General features: G+C 45.9%; 1 pseudogene; it reads right to left on the reverse strand.

Annotated features, from left to right (window-relative positions):
- Positions 1-809: 809 nt before the first annotated feature.
- Positions 810-1,661, reverse strand: LOC144175485 (very long chain fatty acid elongase AAEL008004 pseudogene; annotated as a pseudogene).
- Between the last annotated feature and the right edge of the window lie 8,005 nt (positions 1,662-9,666).

The raw sequence follows: 9,666 nt of genomic DNA on the forward strand, positions 1-9,666 counted from the left end.
AACTTTTATTATCGCTATTTATCAGAACCAGTTGCTTTTCTCGCCTTTTGTAATACCTCTAAAACACAACCGAATTGGTATTCCAAAATGTAGAAAACGGAGTGCCGTTCGCGGCAAGCAGTGAGCAAAAGGTAGCGTTTCTCTAGCGGCCAGCTGTCTGTATGCGGTCTCTAAATTCGTTTTCCCGCCCTGCAAACCAATCCTTAATGTTTCTTTCTTTTATTTTTCATTTCTTTAATCCTTAATTCTGTCGGTTCGGGTTACCCAAAAGGTGCTGTCGAACAAGTTAGTCAAGCTGTGCAAAGGAAGGGCGCAATGGGCGCGCAGCTGCGCCAAAACAGGCCCAAAACAACCGTCACTAAAGCAGACAACAAAGCCGACGGAAGGGTCCCACCGACGCTCCCGCCGGAGTGAGCGCGGGGAACGCTGGGTAATCTTGACAAATCTCCAAACTGGGTACGCTGGGTTTCACAAACGTCCACCGGCAATGCTGGGTGGTCGCTGAAATGCACGCGCTCAAGTGAGTTCGGCATTTTCTTGCTATTTTTAACTCCAGACACAAAACTCAAACAACTTGCTAAACAGCGTGACTTGTAAAAATAATAGCGAAGGCGTAGTTACCAGCGCCGTCTCCCAGTTATATCGCGGACAAAAGTACGCTCGAGTAGAAATCACACGCACTGAAGATTCATGTACACCCAGACGATACCTTGCGGCTGACTTGCTCGTGCATTCTGCATCGCTCTCGACTTTCGAACAGGACTGAACTTTGAGCCTTGCTAGTGCAAGCTCCATGGCGACCGCTGTCCTCACTGAGCTTTGGGTTTCGCTTCCACGCTGATGTGGGTCCTCTTGCAGTTGGTGTAGCTCTTGAGGTAGAACCTCATGAACATGACGAAGAAGAAAATGCCCTGAGGCAGCGTGATGCACATATGGACCAGAGGGTAGCCGCAGTCCTCGAACAGAGGGATCATCATGTGGAAGAAGAGGATCACGAATTGAGCGAGCTGGAACTGCGTCAGGTAGCGCTTCCACCAGAGGTGCTTCTGAACCGCTGGTCCCAGGGTCGAGAGGAAGTAGTAGGAGTGCATGACCACGTGAACTGAGGCGTTGAAGATGACGCCGAAGGCGATGTGGCCGTCAGCTCCGAACGCAAGTGCGAACCACCCGTTGAACACCACCAGGACGTGGTGCACCACGTGCAGTGTAGAAACGTGCGAGTGCTTCTTGCGCAGTATGAAAAACACGGTATCGAAGAAGTCAGCGATGCGGACCAGCATGTACCACCAGCCGTGGGACAGGATACTCATGGTCTGCTCGTCACGAGCGTCGAAGTCGATGCCCTGGCAAAAGAGGCTATAGCCGCCACCAAAGTACGTCCTGGACCCAAAGGCCATCACGAAATAGCAGTTGAGCAGCACCATCGCGGCGTTGTAGAGCTGGATCATCGGCTTGATTCCATCGTAGGGTTTTCTACCCTTCATGAACCGGGGCCCTCCGACCTTGGCTAAGTAGACGTAGATGAACAGGAGCAGCACGATGAAAGGCTTGCTTCCTACGAAAGGCCAGTCTGCCGTGCGGGGATCGCGCACAAAGAATTCCAATACCGCATCAATCGCAGTCCCGAGGCTAGTCGGCGCGTTCGTGGCGTTGGGCTCCATGGCGTATGTTGCTGTTTCTGTTTCGGCTGAATTGCGCTGGAAAGTCCAAAACTTGTCAAGGCGCTTCCTGCTTCGACTATGACCCCTCCGCGCTCTCAAAACGACCTTTCTTTTATGCTTCTATCTGACGCAGTGTACGCTAGCGCACCTGCGGCTCTGTTGACACCCCGCTTTGCCCAAGTGCTCGGCAATAAAACGTGGCGTCCGGCTCAACTTCCTCGTTGAAGGGAGGATAAAAATGGCGAGGGAAGCGTGATTTGAGGACGTAAAACAAAAGGTCATTGAACACACGCACGCACGGCCAAGAGAAATGCCGTGTTTTTTTTTCCTTTTTCGTATATTCCAAACCTTTCCCATACAATGTAGTAAATCAATGCCATGCTTTCACATTTCCCCTACGCAGCTGCTGTACCGATACACTGCAACTCTATAGAACACTTCTTTCCAAATCTCTTGTTAATCAAGAGTGGACCGAGGCTCTCCCATTAGCAGTCAGCTGTAGTAAAGATTGTTTACTGATCTCTGCAATAAATGACGTTAGATGGGGATATTTCGGAATGTTGGTGCTGTTGTGTGGGGCCGCAGTTGGTTGCTTTTTGCGTCTCCGTAATACCAGAGTTCTTCAATGCTTTACTGGTGACGAAACTTCGGCGCTTGTTTCATATATGGACCGCGGGCGCCACTACTGGTGCCACCGCTGCACGAAAGGCATCCAGCCGCCGCGCGTGCGGCATATTTTTCAGCTCTTAGCGTGAAAACGGTCGCTGCTTGCGGTGTCTGCGCGCTGACTAAGTGTGTTTTTTTTCCTAGTAGTTAGCGATGAATCGTCCAGTCATTGTGTATATAACCTTCCTTCAATGGGGATTTATTTTTCCAAATAAATTACCGCGAATGGCAACTACTGCGTCCTCGGGCACAAGCGCTGCGCCGTCGTGTTCACGGATTTTTAAATCTCTATTGCTTCTTTTCTTAAAACAAAAGTTATAAATACCACACATACGGTAGGTCCATAGTTACGGACTGCTACGGTCCTGTGGATAATACAATAAAAAGAAACTGAAAGAAACCAAGTACGCGTCGTTCAGACTACGCTGTTAATTAATCCGTTGATTGCTCTGGAATGCACAGAAGGCTAAAAGAGATAGCTCAATAGTATTGGTGTTTCGGTGAATTGGTACATACTTGAGGACATCTAAAAACGCTGCAGAAACGCGAAGGATCAAAACACGTAGATATATATGTTGCACCGTCTGTCTTCCCGCTTCCACGCTTTGCAATCCTGGCAAAAAAGGACGCGAAAAAAGAACAATAAAACTGATTTTATCACTCGCAACAAAAAATTTTCAATATTACTAAGGGAGACAAAAGAGCGTGGTCCAGCGTACAAAAGTTTATTTTTTTTTGCGCTGCGATGTGCAGCACACGGAGGAAATAGAATACTGCCACCAAGCCAAGAATGGCGCAAAGCTTTGCTGAACGAAGTTTATTAAAGCGACCTCCTCCTCTACAAAAGGCGAGACTGAAACACAAACGTCGAAGAAGCAATCCGCAGGGTGACGTGCATAGATGAACGTCGATAAAGTGAGTGCGCGTGGTTTGCTAAAAATATGCATGCATTACTCTCGGAACACTATTAATTTCAGATCCATGGAAATAGGATGGAGAACATCGTCGAAGAAGCAACAAATCAAGTTAGCGACTAGGTGAAACCCTTTTCATATCAAACAATATTCCCCGACGAGACGTACGACAAAAAGAGCAAACGGGCGCTCCGGTTGAAACGCCAGATAAGTAAACCGGAAGCGGCCCCGTACTGTTACGAAACAAAGAAAATGAACCCTAAGGGATAATTCGCGGAAATATGAAGAGTAAAAGCACAAGGACGTCCCAAAGCTTTTTTTACATGCCAGCCTAGCTGAGCGCAAGGTAATAGAAAAGTTGGCAAACAGTTAACAAAGCACCGCTACTACCTGACTGATTGTACAATTATAGGCCCAGGATGCTCTCTAAAGGGTACATTGCTTTTTCATTCTCACACACAGTGCATTCCCACACACTTTCACACACTTGTAATCGAAGCTTAAATCTCCAGTTTCTTGTCTTGGAATGGCGCGCCTCCATTTCTCACGCATCTCCCCGTCGCTCGGTAAACAGAACAAGGAAACACTTTCTGTTGTATCGTGGTTACAAAGAACGACATCCCGAGACACAACACGTGTCCGGCATCGTCGTTGCACTACTTCAGTCGCATCACGACAGCGCGAGATGCACGTTACATTTTTTCCCCGCACAAAACAAACACAACTCGCCGCATCTCCGCCGTTCGATCCAGGATAACGCCGCCCGAGGAGTGACCTCAGTGAGATGGTGGCGCCACCGCGCGGCGGCTAAACGCAGCATATGAAGCTCTCCCATTGAGCTACCGAGCAGTTTCGTGACCAGTAAAGCATTGAAGGACTCTGGTAATACGGATTTGGATTTCGAAATATTTCAGTTAGCTTGGGCACACTATTGGCTCGATTGGGGTGTCACGCTCTCTACTGGCTGGAAATCCTTTACCGGAGACTTAGCATTCGTGACCCGAGAACTTCTGATGCTGCCTGCATATTCCTGCGGCTAAGCGTGTTGCTGCACCACCGACGAAACAGCCTGTTGTTGCTGCGGATACTGCTTAACATTACGACAACCGTGAAATAGTAAGGTGAAAGCTTCAGGTGCCCCGATGTGCGTACATCATCGTCTTTGCAGCTGTTGTTGTTGTTGTTGTCCGGTCGCAGGAAGGGCCGCCGTTTTACAGAGAAATTAAAAAAAAGGCATGTGTGATCAGATTAGATTTTAATTCGCGTCTCTGGAGTAGTAGCTTTATGCACCACAACTTCGCTGTCTCCGCACTTTTATTTCTTTGTCATGTGGTAATTATACGCGCTTTCCGGTCTTAAAACGCGCTCTCTATAAGCAGTCAATAGTCTCACTCCCAGTTTAGTAAGAACAGCCCGTCAAAAAATACAACTAAATGCCCGGGTGGCAGAAACACCAAGTCGGAGCCACTGCGAGAGTTCAGATTCAGCAGCGTATACACAATGTGTACCCAAGCAGTCTGTTCCTGACTAGGCGATTTTTTTGAAACGAGGAGGGTCCGCAAGACGATCGGTCATGCGGTACTTCCATAAACTCAACAGCCCCTTAAGTAGGGGATCCCCCGAAATATATCGAATAATGTACAAAGTAATGTATATGCTTTTTTAAGTGTGCATTGCAGAGTGTCACAGAAGAACACTGCCTTTATTCACAGCACCCAGTGGCCGACAGATTGAGGATTCTGTACGACCAATAGTTCACAGACCAGAGTACAAATATCCATTATAATGTAGCAACGTTTCAAACGGAAGGGTCGACGTACGAAGAATGTCTCCGCATCCGGCTGAATGCGCCTACGACTGACGTGTGTAACACAGTGCCATCTGTAACATTTAAGTATAGCTGACGGTACAAAAGTACAGACAACATGTTTCCCAGCAATACGCGCGTTATCTGCTTCGTCAAGAGGTCAAACGAGTATTCTAGTTAAAAAGGTAGCTGGAAATATTGAATGTCTGGATTGCTTATATAGGAAGTATCCAGGGAGGCCTAGCTACCTTTGGTGTTACCATGGCTAATAAATATTGCAAATGAGTACCCAAATGGCGCTGGAGCCTAGCCATAGGAATGGGTGGTCCATATGTAAAAAAAAATAAAGCTGAAAGCAAGTTTGTGTACAAAAATATAGACTAGTGCAAGCCATCCAGAATTAAGGGAAGGAATGGATTTTCTCTTCGCATCCATTTAGAGCGTTATCTGAGCACAATGTTAGCCAGTACCCTATGGAGGTCTAGCACTTTGCTCTTAGCACAAAGGATGACTTGGAGGGCGTAGGAAAACTGAGAAGTATAAAACATGGCACACGTGAACACGGGAAATATAGACAACTCTCTCCCCATCCATTGTTGTGCCCTACGTCTAATGCCCCAAAACGCTGACTCTCAAATCAACGCACGTGGACGCTGAAGTCCAATGCAACGCGTGTGGTACTGGAATTCTTTACAACCCCACAGAATTCCCCACAAAACGTGCACGTAGTAGCCAGTGGCCAAAGCGAAAGCCCTTAAACTACTCCAGTATTAAGGCAGCGCCAGATACTTCACATAACCGCCTGGTCAAACTGAGCCCTCCAAAATGCTTTTCTCGTTGCTTCAGAAGTAGTTAATGTCGTCAGAGTAAGCTAAGGCCTTCCCCTCACAATGCGCCGATGAGGAAAATTTTACATATTCGTTCGAAATTATATTAAGACAGTGGTTATGGGTACGGGCCAAATAATATTGGTGATAATACTCAGCCTTGCTGAATGGAAACGTTACTAGAACACGAGCATAAATCCCCTATTAATAATTAGCATTGCATCACAGTTGTTACAACACAACTGAATACCCCCAAGTAAACCATCCCAAATACTTGAATTCTCCAGTATCCCAGCGAAAAATTACGGTGAACTTTACGAAACGCTTTCAAAAGGTATATTTCAAGAAACGCTATAAGTCTCATTTCATTTGCAGCATGCCATAATATTGAAATAGCAGTATGAATATTTGAGTGCATACATCGGCCGCGCATTTCACATGTTTGATATGCCCTAATCGGGCATATCAAGCAGCAAGCCGCAGTGTACGTGGCAAAGTATTCGCAAAAAATTAGTGATCAATATTTCCCCGAGAATTTGTACAATATTTTCTACGGTTATCAAATCGTCGTCTCCCGAGATTTCGTGTGCGCGTATTGTATGACGAACGAATACGTGAGAGATGCGACACCCACTTCATAGGAATGTGTGAATACTGTGCGCAAAACAGGAGCAAGGTGTGCGTAAAATTCATGATAGAATTCAGCGCTAAGGCCCTCTGGACCTGAGGGTTTATTGGTTTGCAATGAATTTATAGCGCCCTGTACTTCACCTAATGTGATGGGCTTTTCAACAAGACACAGTTGCAAGATGTGGAGTTAAATGCGAATCAAGTAAACACATAGTGGACAAAACGCGAAAAGGCGAATGTAATAGCCAGAGTAGTACAGAAGCAAGTGGATTAAGTTGCAGTGGGAATCTTGAGAACATGTCCTCAGAGTATCTGATATGTTACACTGGTTGGCTTTGCGAGACGGATTAACGTGTCTTAGAAAAACAAGTAATTTCTTCCGTAGATGCAGGGCTAGGAAATGCCCCTGAAAGAATCCGAAATATTCAACGAAGAAAAAATGATCTTTTTAGATGTACAATTCACGCGTTGCTCACGACGTTGAAATTTTAGGGAAGGTCAAGAACAGTGATCAAGGGATGGTGATTAGCCAAACTATGCTAGAGGATCTCAAAAGGTAAAAAAATGAAATTAGCAAAAAATTACTTGGGGCACTGAAGTCTGCTTTCACGCCTTGAAGAAATGTCTTGCAGTAGCTATTAGCACATTCTTTGCTGAAACGTCTTTGGGTCTCTTTCTTCAGTTTTGTTTTTTGTATCTTTCGGCGCGAAATAATTCCACCGGCTTCTTTCCTGCTACATAGTGCTGACATCTCTTTATGAACGTTTGTGTTTTTCGTGTCACGGTGCGAAGTAGGCCAGCAAGAAGACCGGCAGACGCCACACCTTCCCTAGGACCAAGGTTCTGCGCGGCTTGTGAGCACTTGGTGTACTCACGTGCTATCCCGTTTACGATTCCTACATCACTCACTATACGGCAACTGTAGCGTTTTAATTCGTAGTTCTGTGACTTTGGGACGCGAGTACATTAGCCGCACAAAGGTCCCGATTCTTAGCCAATCTTCCGAGTGGGTATGGGTGACGGAGAAAGAAACAACGGCAACTTTTGTTCCACCACAGGCAACGTACGGAAATGGCATAGCACAGTGCGTGTTTCTTCTGGGATATCAGCCAGTCCTTTTATAAGCCGAACCTGGGAAATTATCCCAAGAAGGCAGGGATGCTAGGTCTGGCGATTTATCGCCAAACTGGTGACTTTTCGAGACACGTGGCGACGGAAATCGCTGTGGGGCGATTTGGCTACCTCCTGTTGTGCTGCTGAGCACGAGGTCCCGGCTTCGATTCCAGGCCGCGGTGGTCGCTTTTCTGGTGGAGGCGAAAAGCAAAGACGCCCGTGTTTACGAGCTTTTGGCGCACGTTAAAGATCCCCAGGTGGTCAAAATTAATCCGGAGCCCTCCACTACGGCGCGCCTCATCGCATGCATGGCTTGGCATGCATGGCATACATGGCATCGCATGCATGGCATCGCAAGGCGTCTTCCTGGCTCCTTTGAGCATTGGTAATTTTATATATTTGCGGGCCCTTCTTACACCCCCTTTCTGCAAAATCGGGTTTATATGACCTTTGAGTGCATTTCAGCCGATGCAAGAAACTGAACTAACAGGGCAGACCAACATTTTAAGGAGATCACGGTTGTTTGGCAAACCCTAGAACAGGTCTCACAAAATGAGTCACTCAAACACACCACCTTAAAGCGCTACTTGCCGACACAAATCGGAAGTTGCCTTGCTCTTTTTAATATCCTACACTTGATAGCGTCGGCATAACGTCAGAGCCTTCAAGCAAGGCCATCGGTTAAAAGTGTAATGCTTCAGTAACGGGAGCTTGAGATGTCGTGCAGAGTCCTTTGATGTGTGTAGGGCGATGTATATTAGATGGAGGAATGTAAAGAGGCAGCGAAATATCTAAAACATGGTGCGCAGCAAACGCCCATTCGAATTCTTTTTTATTTTTTGAATGCTTCACCAAACCTTGAATATTTTAACTTTTTTGTAAACAGTAGTTGTTTACCATCGCCTTCAATAGTAGTCAACCGCTGTCGCTTTCCCGCACCACAGCAAACGAATAAAATTTGTGATACTGTTTTCTACTTCACGGAATATCTGGATTTCTTATGTCTTGTTAGTATCGCTTTGCGGAAAATGGTGTCTTTTCTGGCACCTTTTCAAACTTTCAAATAAATATGGCGACGTATCTGGCTACTTTCGGGAATTTCCCGGCTACTTTTTCTTATGAGGACCTGGAAACCCCGGCAGGGGCACACTTACATCCTGGCCCATTACCGCTTGGAAGAAAAACCTTCTTTCCGCCTCCACATATCAAGATGTGCCACGCAGACATGGTCATCTACCGACAGCTTCAGACAAACACATTTCCCCACGGTACATTATTAGACTCGATAGAACCGATTTATAGACAAAGAATTCTAAATTATGCATACAGCCATGCTCTCTACCAGATAGTGTGGGAGTGCCGCCACACCCCATTCTTTTCTCCAAAGCACAACCCCTCATTTTAGCAGTGGGAGGGTCGGATGACCAGCTCCAACACGGGTCATCAACAATATCTGGTTGACAGGGCAAGATTGGCCTCCAAGCACCAGGGCTTCGTGGACTAAGGAGTTCCCCCACCCGGCGGTCAATCAAAACCCATTGTCTGATCTATTAAACGTTTATTTATCTTCATTCACAAAAACGATCCGACAAAATCAGAAATATACATTTTATACATTGCCGCCCTAAACAGGAGAATAAAGTCCGCAAAAAAGCGTTCACAATAACAATAAAAAATAGCTAATACGAGCGAACCGGGTTACGCCCTGAATTTGCACAAAAACACACATTTGGCGGAAATAACACCTTCAAGCGTTGTAATAGTGTAAATTGAGATAATTGGTCGGGTAGAATTTTAAAACGCCAAAAAATAGAAAAATAGACAGAACAAAAGTTGAAAAAAAAAATGGTATGACTATAATAAAAATATACATCTCACCCCAAACCGAAAAATACACGAAACAAGTCTGCGAAACAACGTTCAAAATACGAATAAAAATAGCGAAAATGAGCCAACTGCACAACGCCCTCCATTTTCACACAATAGCAGACTGGGCGGAAGTAACACTTTTAATCATTACAATGGCGAAAATAGAGATATTTGGCTGA

The sequence above is a fragment of the Haemaphysalis longicornis genome, unplaced genomic scaffold (assembly GCF_048455015.1).
Source record: "Haemaphysalis longicornis isolate Haplotype H1 unplaced genomic scaffold, Haemaphysalis longicornis Haplotype H1 scaffold_3, whole genome shotgun sequence".
NCBI classification, from domain to species: Eukaryota; Metazoa; Arthropoda; class Arachnida; order Ixodida; family Ixodidae; genus Haemaphysalis; species Haemaphysalis longicornis.